Genomic DNA, 18,127 nt, shown 5'->3' with positions numbered 1-18,127 from the left:
ATTTTGAGGTCTGCTGGCACCTACAAGTATCGGTTTTAATTCAAGGGTGGTGTTGACTCAGAACTGTAGGTGGCACTGTTTGCTTGGGCTCAGGCATGGGCTAACAGTTCAGCGTGATGCACGGGCCACAGAAAGTATGAATCAGTGATGTGATAAGCTAAAATCCCATGTGTTGGGGTGTGAACTAGGTACTTCCCGCAGTTGGTTGAAAATGTTATGTCAAAACACTTTTCTGAAGAAAAATGGCTTTTCACCAGCACAGTACATTTTCCCAGAAAATTCACTCCAGAGGTAGCTGCCTTGAAGTTCTGGGCAGAGCAAATTGGTATATGTTAGATACAAAGCATCTTCAGCGTGAAATACAAACTGTTGTTTCTTCTGAGCCTGGTTCAGTGGAAGCTTAACAGTCAGGCTCAGCCACTGATTAACTGTCTGACTTCAGTTCAGTCACTTCACCCATCATCATTGACTCAGTTTCCCTATCTGTGAAATGTAGATAAGACCATCACTTGTAAGGGACTCTGAGATCTGTGGTTGAAATGCGCTAGCTAAGAGCTATCATTGCTGTTGCAAAACCAGATTGAATGATGTGAGTCTTAGGTTTGTCAACAAGCACCGATCTTGTCTTTTATAGCTTTCTGGCTGTTGTCCTGTGCCCCCAATATGCCTTCCATCTATAATTTGGTCTCAGATAATTTGATAATTAGATAATTTCGTCTCAGATAATTATATCTGAGTTTATCTTTAAACAATCTTCTCCCATTCCGAAAATCAGAAGAAATATTAGTCTGTAAGACAGCAGCAGTAATATCCATCTGTTTTAGATATTTAGCTGGTCCCCATCACCATAGTATCTGAGCACCTCACAATCTTTAATATATATCTCCTCACAACACTTCTGTGCAGCAGGGCAGTGCTGTTATTCCTAGTGTACAGCGGGGAAACTGAGGCCCACTGAGATGAGATGGCTTGCTCCAGGTCACACAGGAAGCCTTTGAGAGAGCAGGGAGTTGAAACAGGGTTTTCTAAGTTCCAGGTGAACACCCTAAGAGAAGGTTACTCACCTTGTGCAGTAACTGAGGTTCTTTGAGATGATTGTCCCTGTGGGTGCTCCAGTTTAGGTATCCAAGCACCCTGCGTGTGAGATTGGAGATTAATGGTAGCAGTGCCCAGTTGGTTCACACATGCGTCGTTGTTGTCTCGCGCTGTTTTCGGCAGTTACATAGCACTGTGCAACCAACTGTCCCTCTGCTCCTTCTCTTTTGAAAAAGTATGCGTTGATGCCCAAGTAGCTGCTTTGCAAATGTCTATAATAGATACATTATTAAGGAAGGCAACCCATGTTGGCAGTGCTCTTGTAGAATGCATGCAAATCCCAATTGGGGCCTGTTGGTGCATTTTCTGGTAACAGAGGTGAATACACCCCGATATCCACTTGGACAGTCTTTGTTTGGAGTCTGTCCTTTTGATCACTATTATAGAAATGAATGGTCTCGGTGATTTTCTAAAGCTTTTTGTCCTATCTAGGTAAAAGGCCAGTGCTCTTTTGACGTCAAGAGTGTGGAGTGCTGCCTCCCTTTTGTCCACGTGTGGTTTTGGAAAGAATGCAGGTAAGTAAATAGGTTCATTTAGGTGAAAAGAGGAAACAACTTTAGATAAGAATTTAGGATGTTGTCTCAAGGTGACCTTGTCTTTAAGGAAGACCGTATATGGAGGATCTGCCATTAATGCACCTAGCTCGCCTATTTGCCTAGCCGATGTGACGGCAATAAGAAAGGCGACTTTCATGGAGAAGTGTAATAGGGAGCATGTGGTAAGTGGTTTGAAGTCCCATAAGTGTGTGTAGAACCAGGTTGAGGTTCCAGACAGGGACTGGGATTCTGGTCTCTGGGTAAATATTTTTAATGCCCTTGAGGAATCGTTTAGTTGTTGGATGGGCAAATATGATAGCGCTGTCTACTTTGTCGTGAAATGCTGTGATGGCCGCCAGATGTACTTTAATGAAGTTTATGGCAAGACTGCTTTTCCTCAATTTCAGTATGTAATCTAGTACTTGGGGTAGCTGAGAGGAAGCTGGGTTGAGGCATTTGTTGTTGCACCAGGCACAGAATCTTCTCCATTTGTATATGTATATCTTCCTCGTATTTAGTCTTCTACCATTTAGTAGGATGTCCTTTACTTCATCTGAACAGGTTAATTCACCTTCCGTGAACCATGGAGTAGCCATGCTTTGAGGTGTAGGATCATCAGGTTGGAATGATAGGTATGTCCCAAGTCCTGGGAGAGGAGATTAGGTATTTGTGGGAGGTGCTGTGGTGGGCACAATGTCATCTGGAGAAGGTAGGGAAACCAGGTTTGTCTGGGCCACGTAGGTGCTATGAGGATGACCTTGGCACTGTTATTCTTGATTTTGTGGATGACCCTGGCTAGTAATGGTATGAGTGGGAACGCGTAAATTAGGGGCACATCCCACCTGATGAGGAGAGCATCGCCTAGTGAGTTTGGACTTAGTCCTGCTCTGGAGTTTAGTGTTTTGTGCTGTTGCAAATGTCTATTGAAGGGAAGCCCCATCTGCTGAATATCAAGTTGGAGGACTCCCTGGTCCATTTCGTGATTCTGTGCAAAGTCTCTGCTCAGTGCATCCGCTGTGGTGTTCAGGGAGCCTGGAAGATATGATGTCATTATGTCGATGTTGTGGCTGATGCACCAGTTCCAGAGAAGAACTGCCTCTGCGCATAGGGAATGCAATCATGCACCATTCCTGCGGTTTATATAAAACATGCATGTCATATTGTCTGTTAGAATCCTGATTGATTTGTTCTTGATTAGTGGGAGGTAGTATTTGCATGTGTTCATACCCCTCTTAGCTCTAGCAGATGTATATGGAGGTTGGTCTCTGATTTGGACCATCGGCCTTGGATCTTGTTGTCGAGTAGTGCACCCTCAACTTATTAGGAAGGCATCTGTTGTGATTGTTAAGGTCAGGGTCCTTTGGGAGAAAGGAACTCCTGCGCAGACATTTTTGGGAAGAGTCCACTATTTTAGAGATTTTTATTTTGAATGGTATTGTAAGGAGTCTGTTGAGACTGTGCCTCTGAGGAATGTACACGGTTCGAAGCCATGCTTGTAGACTTCTCATATGAAGTCTGGCATGTTTGACCACGAAAGTTGTTGTGGACATGTGGCCTAACGGTTATAGGCACATTCTGATGGATATCTGTGGGCTGTCTATCACCGTTGTTATGAGATTGGTTAGGGTGGTAAATCGTTCTTGAAGAAATATGGCTCTGGCTTCCAGAGTATTGAGGTAGGCTCCAATAAATTCTAGCTTCTGAACAGGTACCATTGTTGACTTCTGTTCATTTATTTGTAACCTTAATTTCGTGAATACAGTTATTGCACCTTGAATAGCCTCTATTGCGTCTTTTAGTCTTGTTGCCTTTATCAGACAGTCATCTAGATATGGAAATATCATAATTCTGTATTTTTGTAAGTGTGCTGCCACCACTGATAGAACCTTTGAAAAGACCCTCGGAGCAGTCAATAGACCAAATGGGAGTACCTTGTACTGAAAGTGTTGGTTCCCAAAAGGGAATCTCAGGAATATCCTGTGAGATGGGTGTTTTGTAATATGAAAATGTGTCCTGGAGGTTGAGAGCAGAGAGAGCCAATCACCCTTTTCTAACACTGGGATATATTGTTGCTAGTGTCACCATCTTGAAATGTTGGGTTCTGATTAATTTGTTGAGTTTTCTTAGATCTAAGATAGGTGTCCATCCACCTGTCTTCTTCTGTGTCAGAAAATAGTGTGAGTAGAAGCCCTTCCCTCTGAACTGTGGTGGTACCGGTTCTACTGCGCCCAGCTGTATGAGGCGCTGTACTTCCTGTTGTTCTCATGAGAGGGGTCCCTGAAGGGGGATGGGAAAGAGGGGTGGGTGGATGGGATAAACATAAATGGGATGAAATAACCACTCTCTATAATTTCTAGAACCCATCTGTCTGATCTGATGTTTCTCCAGATGTTCTGAAATGGTGACAGCCAGTCTCTGAATGGTGTGGAGATAAGTACTTCTTGCATTAGTATCTTGGGGGGGCCTCATGCTCTCTACCGGACCTTCAAAATTGTTGTCTGGATGTGGGTTCCTGACTTGTTGAAGATTGATTTGATGTTGGGCGTCTTCTGGTCTGACGCTGTTTACGCTTCTGGTCAAATTGCCTATGAAGTTGGGCATAAGGTGGTCAGAATCTTTGAGTGCAAAACCTGCCCTGTTTCTTTTTGTTTGCAGGTGTGTAGATTCCCAAGGATTTGAGAGTTGCCCGGGAGTCTTTGAGGGAGTGAAGAGAGTCATCTGTTTTCTCTGCAAATAGCTTCAGGCCTTTGAATGGCAGGTCTTCCACTGTGGATTGTATTTCTTTCGGGAAATCCGAAAGAGGAAGCCATGTGGCCATGGAGCGAGCAGCTGTGTCAGCTGAGTCAAGTGAGGCCTGTAATGCTGTGCACGCATTGAGAAGGCCCTCAGTGATATTGGCTCTAAACTGTTTTCTTTTCCTCCCGTAAATTATCAATTAAAGTTGCCAGTTTAGAAAAAATTGTGTGGGTGTATTTTGACAATAATGGCTTAAAATTGGCTATTCAGAATTGAAGTGTAGCGGACGAGTACGTCCTGTACATGGCCCAAGGATCCCAATATTGCCACTGAGGTGGAAATGGCATAGCAGGTGGTGCCCACGGGTGTCCATACCAACTGGGTGTTCAAAATGTTGGTTGGTGAGATGGTCCCGCTTTGAGAGAATGCATGGGGGAGGAGTGGTGGGGTGAATATATTTGATCTTCTTCCTTCTCCTCCTTGTCATCACTGGATATTAGGGGGCTTGCCGTGGGTGTTGTAATAATGTGGCTTGGTACTGTATGTGCTGGTGTAACAGTCAGTACCGAAAAGGGGGGATTGTGGAGTTGATGAGACTACCAGCTCGCTCGGCCTGAGAAACTGCTGCAGTGCTGGGAAGGTCGGTGCCGGCACTGGTGCAGCTGGTGTAGGTATTGTTGCTGTTGGTGACGAAGGTTTCACTGGTACCATAGGTTGCAGCATAGGCTGCTGTGCCGTTGAAGTGGTCGGTGATGGCTGTCTTTTTGGCTCCATGGGTACTGGCTGTGCACTTTTACTTGCCCTTACTGCCTTTGTCCGAGCGTGCCCTCTTAGGGTCTGTAGCTCTATGGGTACTTACAATACCTGATGGTACCGAAGTCTGGAACTCTTGGTGCTGTCAGTACCAAAGTTGTTTCTGCGGCCAAGAGACACTTTCTTCAACGGTTCCCTCTCAGGTGAGCTTTTTGGTGGTCTTTTTTTGACCAGACTCCTTGGTAGTCACTTTTGTGGCTAGCCCTGTGTCAGAGGCTGCTGAGGGTGACCGTTGGCTAGGAGAAGACCCTGGTTCAGCCTCCAGTGCGGGTCACAGTAATTTCTTCATTAGAAGGAGTTTAAATTGAAGGTCTCTAGCCTTCCTTGCTCTTGCCTTCACATGGCAATGAGAGCACTTCTGAGGGATGTGCGATTCCCCCAGGCAATGGACACACTGCGAGTGACCGTCTGAAAGCAGAATGGAAAGCCTGCAGGGTAGGCACTGCTTGAACCCTGGGGAACCAGGCATGCCCAGGTTTCTGTCCATCGTGTAAATTCCTAGTCTTCTATTCTCTAACTATAAACTATAGGAAGAAACAGGGGAAAAGGGATGAATACATATTTTTTAAATATAGGGAAAAAACAAGGAAAGAAAACAATTGTCCCATTAGAACCTGACTCAGTGCCCACCGAGGCTTATGGAAGCGACGCATTTCACCCTATCGGGTCTCACGCTTCTGCCTCTTGTAGTGGGCCAGGGCGTTTGCAGTTACCCCGTCTCCCCAGGAAGAGGGGTAGGGACCCGGGCCCGCCCGCTCCTCCGGGTCCCAGCCCAGGGGCCCTATGAGTAGCAGCAATGAGCTGCTGGCACTGTACTTGCAGCTGCCATCTTTTCCCCTGGGCTACTTTGCCCCCTCGGTCCTTCTGGCCTCTCAGGACCTGCTTCCTTGCTCCCTGGACTGGGCTTCCCTACCCAGGCCCCTGTGCCTGGGGGAGTATCTCAGTCCTGTCAGGGGTGGGTGTCCCCCTCCTGGGCCCAGTACCTTTCTCTGGACTCCTCTGCTCTTCCACGCAACACTGTATTTCCGTCTGCTCCTTCAGCACAGCACAGCACAGCACAGCAACTCCTCCAACTCGTGCCCTGTCTCTCTGGAGCAGAGAGTTTTTATCAGGCCCATGGCTGGGCCTTAATTGACCTCAGCTGCTCCTAACTGCCCTCTAGTGACTCAGGCTAAGCTATGGGGAACAGAGCCCTGAGCATTCTGGGGCTCCCATCTCTCCCGTCCACACTCTCCTCAGGCTGCTGTAGAGGAGACTGCTGGTTTGTGGAGCTCCTGGGGCTACTGCTGCCACTGCTCCCGCTTGGGGGCCCTGCCGGATGGCCTGCCCTCCTCCTGGTTAGCTGGGGGGAGTGGGCGAGTGGCCCCTCCACCGCCACTGCTGCCACCTGCACCACCGGTGATGAGGCCTTCCTGGGCTGGCTGCTGGCCGTTGCTGCTTGGGAGCCTGCTGCTGCTTTTGCCTGTGAGGAGGAGACTGCCTACCATCTTTGCAACTGCTGCTGCTGCTGCTGCTGCTGGGGGAGCGCTCAGGAGAGGGCTGCTTTGTTTGTTGCACTGAGTGACTACACCACCTCTGCTATTGTGGTGGTGGGGACAGGTACTGTTACTTCTGTCGGGAGCGGGGGGGGAGGCCGCGTGGAGCTCTCCCCCCAGTCCATCTGCTCCCTATTTCCCCACCCCCACCACCACCACCGTCATCGCCCCCTCTGCTACCCCCAGGCACCTTTTGCTGCACTTCCTCACCCTCCGCTGAGCCGCTTGTCTCTTGGACCACATGGGACCACTGCAGCAGCAGGGACTTGGTTTTCTCATCACCCAAGCCCACCTGGGCGCAAGCGCTTCCCCTCCCGCCCCTGGCCTTTCTCCCTTTGTCCAGCCGGAGGGCTCACCTTGCCCCCCTGATCTGCACTCCGGTGTCTCCAGCCTAGATTGTGCCCCCCTTATCTTTGTCCTTACCCAGCCCTGAGTGTTTGTTTGGTTTGCCCTGCCCGGTCCCGCCCTTCAGCAATTTATGCTTTGTTCCTGCCCCGTTCCTTGGAGCCTTGTGTTCCTCCCTGTCCCGCCCTTGTTCCGTGCCTGACCCTACCCCCCTCATGCCTTTGTTACTTCTCCTTGCCCCTCTCTGCCCCCCCCCCAGTGCACCCAGGTGCTCCTAAGTGCTTGGGAGCCCCCAGGACCCTGGTTCCCTTTCATTTTTTGACCCCTATTCACTGCATCCCTGATGAGCTTGTGACCTCTCCCCCCCCCCCCGCTTCCTAGTGCAGCCAGAGGAGTCGGCATCCCCCTCCCCATTCCTACCACGCCCCTGCTTCCCCCCTCTGTGCAGCGCCCTCTTACCCAGCCTGCAGCCTAGCGAGGAGGAGTGGTTAGCCATCCTGCCCCCCCTTCCCAGACCACCCTCTCCTTTCAGTGTTTGCCCCTGGAATCCCACCCTGCTTGCAGCCTGTAGGATGGGTCTCTGCAGGAACCAAGTGCTCTCCTTCCTGCGGGAGGGAAGGTACTCCATAGTGTTCCTGCAGAAGACCCATATGGATCCAGCTGCCGAGGCTATTTGGAGGCTGGAGTGGGAGGACAGGTTGTTCTTTAGTAATCGCTCCGCCCATGCGGGCGGAGTGGCCATCCTGATCTCCCTGACCTACAGCCCGAGGTGCTGGGGGTTGCCGAGGCTGTGCCGTGTCGCCTGCTGCACCTCTGGGTCTGTATGGAGGGGCTGGCATTGAATCTGGCCAATGACTATGCCCCAACTTCCGGCCTGGAGAGGGTGTGTTTCTTTCAGCAGGCGTCCGCCTTCCTCGGCACCTTGGATCCTCGCGAGTGCCTGGTCCTGGGCGGGGATTTCAACACCACCCTCGAGGAACAGGGCCGCACGGGGACCGAGCAGTGCCCGGCCGCCACGGACGTCCTCCAGGAGATTATAGACCATCACTCCCTGTTGGACGTCTGGCGCGACCACCACCCGGACGACGTTGTCACCATCACCTTTGTCCGGGTGCGGGAAGACTGGTCGCGCCACTCCCGGTTGGACCGCATCTATATTTCTCATTACCATCTTTCACGGGCCCACTCCTCCAGCGTTCGGCCGGCCCCCTTCTTGGATCACCATCTGGTGACCGTAACAGCCTCTCTCACCACGGAGAGGCCGGGGCCGGCCTACTGGCATTTTAACAACAGCCTGCTGGAGGATGTGTGCTTTGTGGCTTCCTTCCGGGAGTTCTAGCTGGCCTGGCGGGAGCAGAGGCGTGCCTTTCCCTCGGTGCGGTGATGGTGGGACATGGGAAAGGTGCACGCCCGGCTCTTCTGCCGTGACTACACTCGGGGGGCCAGCCGGAGGTGGGATGCGGGGATAGAGCAGCTGGAACGGGAGGTCTTAGCGCTGGAGAGGCATCTGGTCGCCAGCCCCGATGATCCGTCCCTCTGCGGAGTGTGCCGGGAGAAGTGGGAGGAGCTCCGGGCCCTCGAAGACCTTCGGGCTCGGGGCGCCTTTGTTCGATCCTGCATCCATCTCCTTTGGGAGATGGACTGCAGCTCCCGCTTCTTCTATGCCCTGGAGAAATGGAGGGGGGCCCGGAAGCACATCATCTGCCTTTTGGCGGCCGACGGCGCCCCCCTCACAGATCCGGTAGAGATGCGTGGAAGAGCCAGGGCCTTCTACGCTGACCTTTTCTCCCCGGATCCGACCGACGTCGCTGCCCGCAGGGTACTCTGGACTGAACTCCCCATGGTCGGCGCAGGCGACCGGGACCGGCTGGAGTTACCTCTCACTCTGGCCGAATTCTCGGCGGCCCTCCGCCTCATGCCCACTAATAAATCTCCGGGCATGGACGGGCTGACCGTGGAGTTCTACCGCCCGTTCTGGGACATTCTCGGCCCAGACCTCGCCATCGTGTGGGCCGAGTCCAAGGACGGCGGAGCGCTCCCCCTTTCATGCAGGCGGGCTGTGCTTGCCTTGCTGCCTAAGAAGGGGGACCTCCGTGACCTTCGGAATTGGCGTCCCGTCTCGCTCCTCAGCACGGACTATAAAATCATAGCCAAGGCCATCTCGCTGCGGCTGGGGTCCGTGCTGCAGGACGTGGTCCATCCTGACCAGACCTACACCATCCTGGGCCGGACCATCTTTGATAACTTGTATCTGGTCCGGGATCTCTTTGAGCTCGGGTGTAGGGATGGTCTGTCGTTCGCCCTCCTGTCCCTGGACCAGGACAAGGCGTTCGACCGGATGGACCACGGGTATCTCCTGGGCACCCTGCGGGCGTTCGGCTTCGGGCCCTGCTTTGTGGGCTTTCTCCAGGTGCTGTATGCCTCTGCAGAATGTTTGGTCAAGCTCAACTGGACCCTGACCGAACCGGTCAGCTTCGGGCGCAGGGTGCGTCAAGGCTGTCGACTGTCGGGCCAGCTGTATGCTCTGGCCATCGAGCCCTTCCTCTGTCTCCTCCGTCGGAGGTTGACGGGGTTGGTGCTCCATGAGCCAGAGCTGAGGTTGGTCTTGTCAGCGTACGCCGACGACGTGCTCCTCGCGGTCCAGGACCTGGGCGACCTGGTGCGGTTGGAGGCCTGCCTGGCTGTCTACTCGGCAGCCTCCTCCGCCCGGGTCAACTGGGTCAAGAGCTCTGGCCTGATGGTAGGGGCCGGGTGGCGGGCGAGCTCCCTCCCACCCAAGCTTCAAGCCATCCGGTGGAGCGCGGGTCCGCTGCTCTATCTGGGCGTTTACCTTTCCGCCACCCATCCCTCTCCGGCGGAGAACTGGCACGATTTGGAGGGCAGGGTGTCTGAGCGGCTGCGGAGATGGACAAGACTGTTCTGGTGCCTCTCCCTTCGGGGGCGGGCGCTGGTGCTCAACCAGATGGTCCTGTCCATGCTCTGGCACCGGCTCTGCCCCCGGGTTTCCTGGCCCACCTCCAGACGACCGTTCTGGAGTTCTTCTGGTCAGGACTGCACTGGGTCTCTCTGCAGGGATTCGGAGTCTTCCCCTGGAGGAGGAAGGGCAGGGCCTGTGCTGCCTCTGCAGCCAGGTCCATATCTTCTGCCTCCAGGCCCTGCAGAGACTCCTTTATGGCGCAGGTAGTCTGGCGTGGAGCCACTTGGCGCACACCTTCCTCCGCCGCCTCTGGGGGCTCCAATACGACCGGCAGCTCTTTCATCTCCATCCGAGAGGCTTTTCACAAGACCTCTCCGAGCTGCTGGTCTTCTACCAGGACCTCCTCCGGGCCTGGAGGCTGCTTGCGGTCTCCAGGCCCTTTGTGGCCACTTAGGGGGTGGATCTCCTCGCGGAGCCCCTGCTATACAACTCCCACCTTCGTGTGCAGGTGGCGGAGACTCTCTCGGTGCGCTGGGGGTTGGTTCTGGCAGGAGTCACCAAGATCAGAGATCTCCCGGACTACGACCGGGGGGACTGGGTGGATCCACAGGCGCTGGCTCGGTGCATGGGGGTCTCCACCCTTCGCACCCTCTGGCACGTACTCCAGGAGGTGAAGGCAGCCTTGCTCCCTGCTGCTCGGGTCTACCTTGAGCAGGTCTTGCGAGAGGGTGGTCCCCACCCCCCCTTAGTCCCAGCCCTCCGGTGCTCTCCATCAGGCCCCAGCCCTGTGAGCCCCCCCGGCCTCCCTCCCCCTACGCCCCGAGCCTGCTGCACAAGTTGCAGCCGGTCCTCTTTCGAACCGCGCCGAGAAACCTTCTTTACATGCTCGTGCTCCATACCCTTCATTTCCTTGCCCTCATGTCCCACCCTGACACCAAGTGGTGTGACCTGCTGCCACCTGCAGAGAGCAAGGACCCCTGGTCTGTATTCCACCTTGACCCCGCGGCCCACCGGGGATATTAGTTAGCGGCTCCTTCATGGAGCCGTGAGCATGGGCATGTACTTGGCGCGGTTCCTCCCTTGCCCCGCCACCTGCCCCTATTGCGGCATGAGGGAGACACTGGTGCACGTTTATCTTGAGTGCACCAGGTTGCAGCCCCACTTCTGGCTCCTCCAGAACCTCCTGCTGAGGTTCTGGCTGCACTTCTCCCCACACTTGTTTGTCTATGCACACCCTATCCGTGGCCCCACAAAGTTGCGGGATCTCCTCATCAACCTCCTCCTAGCCCTGGCCAAACTGGCTATCTACAACACCAGGGAGAGGAGGTTGGCGGGGGAGATGCTCTGTGACTGTGGGGCCCACTTCCGTTCCCTTGTGTGTTCACGCATCCAGGCAGAGTTCCTCTGGGCAGTGTCTGCTGGCTCCCTTGACACCTTCCAGGAGCAGTGGGCGCTGTCCGGGGTTCTCTGCTCGGTGTCCCATTCTGGTTCCCTTCGTTTAACCCTGTGACCCTCACGCCCCTCCCTGTTTTTTCATTAGTTGTCCCCCGACATTAGTTGTATCCCGGGCCCAGTGACTCCTCCCCTTGGGCTGGGGAAGGGGGCATTAGCAGTGGGTAGGTGCATTTCCTAGGTTACAAATAGGACCACCCTCCTACTGCCCTCGCTATATCACAAGGCAGTAGAGCCAAGCCTTGGCAAGGTGTTAGACAAATCTCTACTGCTTCCCCACGCACCTAACATCCCAGCTATGTGAAGCAGCTGTGAAGTAGTTAAAGGTCAATTTTCAACATGCTCCATGCACATTTGAACCACTACCTGACTCCCTATAGTACTAAAATCCACCCTGAATAGACCACATTTGTTGGGAATAGACCGCAAGATTTTCTTACACTATGTTGTGTTTAAACCAGACATCTAATACCAATTAATGGGGTGGGAGAATAGTTTTCCACCTCCATTTGTACAGTGCTTTAATTACAATGCTTAATTTCAGAATCTCCCACAATATTCATTTTAAATATTAGTGGATGCACGTAACTCTCCCAAAACAATTTGCTGTTTTGATGAATGATAGCACAACGGGGCTCTCATCCCAACTGAGACCTCTAGGTGCTCCCACAATGCAAATAATACACATTAGTGTTTATTCCACTTCCCAATCATGGCCACTAGTTTAAAATAGCAATGTGCACATCTCATGATCTCAAAGCATTAAGCCATTTAACCTCACAATGTCCCAAGCAGTAGGTTAATATTATAGAGGAGGAAAATAGCATGTGACTTCTCCAAACTCAGACAACAAACCCATGGTGAAGTCAGGAATACGGTCCAGGTCTCCTGATTCCTACATATAATCATAGAGTTGGAAGGGATCTCAGGAGGTCATCTAGTCCAACCCCCTGCTCAAAGCAGGACTAACCTCAGCTGTATCATCCCATCATTGTTTTAATTACAGGACCATCCTTCCTCCTGCTTTAGCTAGTTGCAATTATAGTATAAGTTATAGACAACTCTAGTCCTCCATCCAACAGACTGTGCCAAATATAAAGAATGAACAGCTGGGATTAACCAGGGTAATACCTTGCTGATTAGATAAATAACTAAGAACTTGGTCCTCTGTATTTAGCATTGTATACAATGGCATAGGGCAGGATCCCTCTCCCACTAAAGTCAAGGGGAGCTTTGACTTTCAATAGGAGTCAGAGTAAGACCAAAACCTCCAACAAGTTGCTTGTTAAACTAGGGGGACCATTTGTGACAGGGATATTCAGAGTACAGGTTGGGAGTGGTGTGAAAGGAGACTAAAGGGAAATGAGGCAGGCCAAGTTTCCAGGAAAGGGGTATGGAGTGGGGCAGGGAGATGAAGGCCAGGGAGTGGGAGGGATGTGTAGGGTAGTGACAAGGCATGCTGCTTAGTCTCTTAGAATGGGGAGAGTCCAGGAGCGGTAGGAGGAGGGAATGCATGAAGGGAGCAGAGTAGGGCACACAGATTGGGGGCTGACGAGAGAGGCCAAGGGCGTGTGAGTTGGGAAGAAGAGGGGTTACATTGAGGCTGTGCACACAGGGGACTCAGAGAGGCAGAGGAGATAGGCAACTGCAGAGTGTTTAAAAAAAAAAATCCATGTGGATTCACTTCCCCTCCACACCCCACCTAAGCACAGGTCCCTGCTCCTATGGACTTTGCTGCTCATTTCTAGACTTCCACACTTCTGAGTTTGCTGGAGGAAGAGGAAATGTTCGGTGGGGATGAGCATTAAAGCCAGCCAGGAAACCCAGTTTCAGTTCCACAAATATTCATGAGTTTTCAGAGTGGTTCCTCCCCTCCCCCTTTTTGTCCTGAATTGGGACAAGAAGATAAAAACTAGGGCATTTTCACAGAACTGAAATCCCACAAAGTCTGGTGTTCTGAAATGAATATGCCCCCCTATTTTCTGCTGCCACCTGCAGGAGCTGTTAACTGAAATGGATTGATTCTTGTCAGTTTCACAACTGCCCACACTGAATAGTTGCAGTGAAACTAACCAGACTCTTGTTAGGAGGCAGGGAGCCTAGGTAGCCAGCTGACCTAGTACTGAGGATTCTGGCAAAAAAACCTGGTAGGTTCTGTCTCTTCTTATGTTCTGCCAGAAGTTCACTGAAATTGAACCATTCCACAAAGTGTTTCAGTTTCATGAACTGACAAATTCCAAGAAAAAATGTTTTATGGGAATTTTTCTGACCAGTGCTGTTGATCATGCATTTTCTAGGGTACAAGTCCACTGATACTCAGTTAACCTGAACTGTTTCCTAATGAGCTAATCTAACCTGACCTTTCCTGTGTTCCATGTCATCCTTTCACTTTTGGCTACACCTTGCTTGGCAATTTATAACACCCTAATTTTAAAGGCAATTGAGTCCTTGATAGTTTAAATTGTAAACAAAAACAATTTTGGGAGGGAGAATATTATTTGTTTATGATTATATGCTAAATATGGATGATGAAAATTAATCAAATCCCACAATCACAGAATAGAGTTGCTAAGTGATGCTGGAGAATTCAGATTGCTGTAGAGTTTATTAAAGGGTTTAGTAATAAAGTATTATGACTGCTTATGACAGAGGAGAGGAACTCAAAGGACCCTATAATTTTTTCACTAGCTGATAACTGGGATACTAGAATAGTCATGCTAATGATCACACATCTGTATAGTGACTTTCATCAAGAAGCAGCCCAAACAGCTTTACAAATATAATTAGTGGAAAAGCTATATGCCCATATCACCACAGCACCACTGTGGTGAAGAGCAGCAACTGCAAAACTACACAACAGTTTAGGACAGGAAGTGAAGATCATATTCAGTTGCAAGGGCAAGGGTGTTGGGATTTTAGGCACAATATAGTATACTCCAGATGGGAATTCAGTCAGGACATCAATCTATCTATTGATCATCATAGTATATAAGATCCTAGGCTAATACTCCATCTCATCCAAAAAGTGACATAAAATCTTTAATGACCTCCAGTGGTCATGACCTTAATTTTATGTCACATCCAGAAAATGGCAGCATTTAGCCAAACAAAACTATATATCTGAAAATTCTATCTTCCAATATTATTTAATTGTTTGTTTGCAGCATTTTGTGCCAGGCTAGTGTAAGATACTGACTAGATGCTCGGTGTCCCCCTGTAGGGGCAAGTCCATCTATAGGCTAAAAGCCTACTAGTGCTGCCAGCCCATAGAATTGCTCGTTTAGCTTGAGCAACAGAGGACTGTGCTTTGATGCTAGTGGTCTGGATTCCAGCATGGCTGGTAGTAAGGGATCCTTACATATGCAACTCAGTGGAGTGAAAGGCATTTATCAGCTGTTAGCCAGAGAGCAGAGTGAAACAGACCAACTCCAGCTACACTCTGTACCACTCCCTTAATTACATTAGCACTAGAGCTGAATGAAACCTTTTTTTGAAAACAATGTTGATCTGGTGTCACCAAAACATTTTTGCAAATTTGTGTCACTTTTGCTGAATTGCTTAGTTGGGGGGGGGGGGGGGGGGGGGGGGGAATCTGAATGTTTCATTCTGATATTTTTGGAACAAAGTGTTTCAAATTTTCAATTCAAAACACCTACTCTTTAGTTGTATTTTTTAAATTAAAATCAAAATGAAATGTTTCATTCAACCTGAAACAATTTTTTGTTTTTTTTTCCCCAGAATTGCCAACAAGCAGAAGACCTGTTATCACATGACTGGAATTAGCACAAGTGCTGCCTGCCACACTATGCTTCTTCCTTTGGTCTTACAATTCTTATGCAAGTGTGCACCTCCTTTGACTGCAATGGGGCAACTCATGTGAGTAAGGGGGCATGATCAGGCAGTTCCAAGCCCCAGATATTCTTTCCCAGAAGGTGCTTGTAAAAAATAGCACAGAAAGCAGTGACTCTTCCTGCTTGGTCATAAAAGTCAGAAATCCAAAAGTTAATGAAAAGGTGTTTTTGTTGAATCATGTTTCCAGGCTCTTGTGATTGCCTGAAATGTCAGCATGCTGGTCTGAAGCAATATAATTTGTTTTAAAGGGAGACCATCCAGATAGGTAAGAATCATAACATCCCTTTACAGGATCAGTTGGTGCAAGATGTGGTCCATATCCTTCACCATCTCAAAATGCTTCACTAAGGAAAGACAGTATCATCATCCTCAGTTTACAGATGGTGAAATTGAGGCACAGATGGGAAGAAGCTTGCTCAAGGTCACCCAGCAAGTCAACTAAAAAGAGCTAGAATGCCTGGACCATGATGTACTCCTCATAATGAACTAACAACTCCATTAACTGTCACACTGACAAACATTTAATTTTTCTTTTTGGAAAAGTAATAGGAATTAAACCAAAGTGGTTCTCTAGAAATTCAATAGTGGTATACAGGAATTTCTGTAGAAAGCTCAATAATTTAATGGAGAATTAGATCCTCCCTGTAGAATCTTTAAACCATTTTATAGACTGTAACAGAAAATTATCTCTGCTCTCTAGAATTCTGTAGGTTGGTTAAAAATGTTATTCAAAGGTTAGCAGCATTTCCTACTGATCCTAAAGGGCTTTCTCCTAATGGTTACTTTTTGATATTAGGGTTTTTTACATATACTTCTTGCCTTTCACTCAGATCCAACAATGAAATAGACTGGTCAGTTTCACTTTCTGGATTTCGTGCACTGGTGCAATGCTGTAATGTTTGCAATGTCAAAACGGCAGGGAAAGATTTAAATGCAAATAAAAACCATTTGGACTAAAACAATTGGTGAAAACACTTATCTGGTTGTGTAAACCCTCCACTACAGCTAGGGCCAGATCCGGAGCGGTTGTGGAGCTGTGCCAATTCAAACTATTGGAAGATGTAGCATCTTTGTTAAATTATCAGTCAGTTTCCTTCTAAACAGCATGAAACATATCAGCTCAGAATTATACCTGTACCAAGCTGGAACTAGACTCCTCAGTAGACAGCCCCTAATTCACCTGATACTCTGGAATGTTAGAAGTTTTTGCAGTGGGACTCTCACATTAGTAAATACATCATCTGTGTTAAAACATCAGTGTCCATCTCCAGCCAGCGCTCTTAGGATGAGATTACAGAGCATAAATGAATTCACATAAGGTTGTGGTCTGTATACACTCCTGAGGCAGACTTCATTGAAACAGTTTTCAGATGGAAGGCTAGCCACAAATGGAGCAAAATCACTACAACATCCCATACAGAATTCTAACACCCCAGAGATGGCAGACATCAGAAGCCAGGGAATTAAGAAGAGCAGAGTTTTAACATCATATACCTAGCTGTCTATTGGATCTGAATACAATCAGGTTCCTACACGAACATGGGACAAATGCAGGGTTTGCCCTATGAGCTGTGCTGAACTCCCTTTCTAAAAGACTTCTTGCCTATGCCCTCTTATACTCCCACACACCTCAGGAACATCTTGAACAGTTCTCAACCTCCTTTTTAGCTTGCCACCCAGGGGAGGGATGGGGTAGAGAGAGGGGAAATGATATTCAAACATGCAAAAGTTCTCATTAGGAGGTTCAGTTGTTTGTTTGGTTTGTTTGCAAACCAGTGCATGGAACGACACAGCTTTCATCAGAATTAAATTACCTTCCTTGTCCTTAGCAACTCAGAAGCTCCTTGGGTTAATTTCATTCACTCTGATGGCTCCTCTTTCTGGATAGGCAGCTGGGCTTGGTCTGGAAGCCCCAAGGATGTTAGATTCCCAAATTATCTTTAATGTGCAGGAGGTGATGGAGCTGAGAGGGTTGGAGAGACTGCTCATTACCTGCTCAAGCGGCTTTGAATTGGGTGGTTAGTTATATAGAGGTTCCTCGGCGTCCGTCCCCCCCAGACACCAGCACTAAGCCAATGGTTGAAGCCTGGGGCGAGGCTGGAGGAGGAGGGGGAAGTGGGACAAACACAGGACAGCTCTCATGAGGGAGATGAAAATAATAAACAAAGAGTGTGCTGCAGGCGGGAAGAAGCAGGGGGAAGGATCCACAGGGGTGGGGACAGGAGGGGAGGCAGGATTGGAAGCCTCATTATTGCAAGAAGCATAGCTGTCCTGATAAAGCAGTGCGGCATTTTTTTAAAATGAGCCCTGTGCTGTTTAACAGTCTTCCAGAGTTCAGGCTGCAGTCTGAGCTGAGGCTTATTGGGAAAAGGGTGCTGAAGAGATACACACCCTGTTGCAAAAGGATGGACAAAGATGGCTGTTCCCATAAGGAGTTGAGAGGCTCCTGATGGTGGAGTGGGACAGAGGGGCAGATGACAGCTCAGCTGATTGTCTCCCACTGGAGACAGTCTCAGCTGCCCCACTTAGGAAGAAAGTCAAGCACTCGTGAGTGGGCCGAGTTCATCTGGAGGGGCAGAGGGGATGACTGCTTGTATCCCATGTAACTGGGAAGAGACAGGACTCAGCTGTAATGAATATAAAGGGGATTCTTAATTGAGGCTGCTGGAGAGGGCCAGAGCCTGTGGTTCCCTTTGGATTGCTAGCTTTGATTGAACTAGCTGACATCTCCCTAAGTCCTGGCCTGGAGTTAGCAGTCATGGAATGGACTGCTGACTACACTCCAAAGCCCATCTAGCAGCCCAGCTACGGGGGAGTCACTCTCACGGTGCTCTCCCATGTAGCCT

General features: G+C 49.7%; 1 protein-coding gene across 3 annotated transcripts in view; it reads right to left on the bottom strand.

Annotated features, from left to right (window-relative positions):
• Window positions 1-18,127, bottom strand: part of LOC137153347 (endothelin receptor type B-like) — a 58,548-nt gene that overhangs the window by 27,959 nt on the left and 12,462 nt on the right. For 2 of the 3 annotated variants that reach the window (XM_067548557.1, XM_067548559.1), the window contains exon 1: window positions 17,096-17,405. The exons of the other annotated variant lie outside the window; for it this stretch is intronic. The gene's annotated coding sequence lies outside the window, so the exon portion shown is untranslated. Of the gene's footprint in view, window positions 1-17,095; window positions 17,406-18,127 lie in introns of those variants that run through there. 3 annotated transcript variants of the gene reach the window in all.

Source organism: Emydura macquarii, unplaced genomic scaffold (genome assembly GCF_026122565.2).
Source record: "Emydura macquarii macquarii isolate MOO-44397 ecotype Brisbane River unplaced genomic scaffold, CSIRO-AGI_Emac_v2 contig_1253, whole genome shotgun sequence".
Lineage (NCBI taxonomy): Eukaryota > Metazoa > Chordata > Testudines > Chelidae > Emydura > Emydura macquarii.
Note: the sequence above shows the minus strand (reverse complement) of the source record. Positions and strands in the feature narration are given on the sequence as shown.